Source organism: Mastomys coucha, unplaced genomic scaffold, assembly GCF_008632895.1.
Source record: "Mastomys coucha isolate ucsf_1 unplaced genomic scaffold, UCSF_Mcou_1 pScaffold3, whole genome shotgun sequence".
In the NCBI taxonomy this organism is placed as follows: Eukaryota; Metazoa; Chordata; class Mammalia; order Rodentia; family Muridae; genus Mastomys; species Mastomys coucha.
In genome coordinates this window covers 28191253-28191595 of record NW_022196909.1, presented here as the reverse complement: position 1 = coordinate 28191595, position 343 = coordinate 28191253, and the positions used below count along the sequence as shown (strand labels likewise).

The 343-nt window shown below is 50.7% G+C and overlaps 1 protein-coding gene across 3 annotated transcripts in view; it reads right to left on the bottom strand.

Moving 5' to 3' along the window:
* Pbld (phenazine biosynthesis like protein domain containing) overlaps positions 1-343 on the bottom strand; it is a 40519-nt gene that overhangs the window by 25363 nt on the left and 14813 nt on the right. The gene's annotated exons all lie outside the window — the stretch shown is intronic.

Here is a 343-nt window from a genome sequence, read left to right as displayed (position 1 = left end):
CCGTGCCCACCTGGCCAGAACCCCTAGTCCCGTGGAACAAGGGACCCCGCAAGAAATCCCGGTCCGCGACAGCCCATCTCACTGGGTTGGAAAAAGTCAATGAAATAGCTGTGTGTGCGTGCACCCACAACTAGGACACAACATATCTACTCCATATGTCAGGACCCAGGGCTGGGCCTGTAATTAAAACTTGTCTTAGCTTGCTCTGCTCAGCAAGCACACTATCTTTATTGATTGGAAATTCAACCTTCATGGTCCAGAGGGGCTGAAGATGCCTGATCTCTTCCTCACCACCTCCTTCCAGCATATCCTTCTCTCTTTCTCTCTTTCTCTCTCTCTCTCT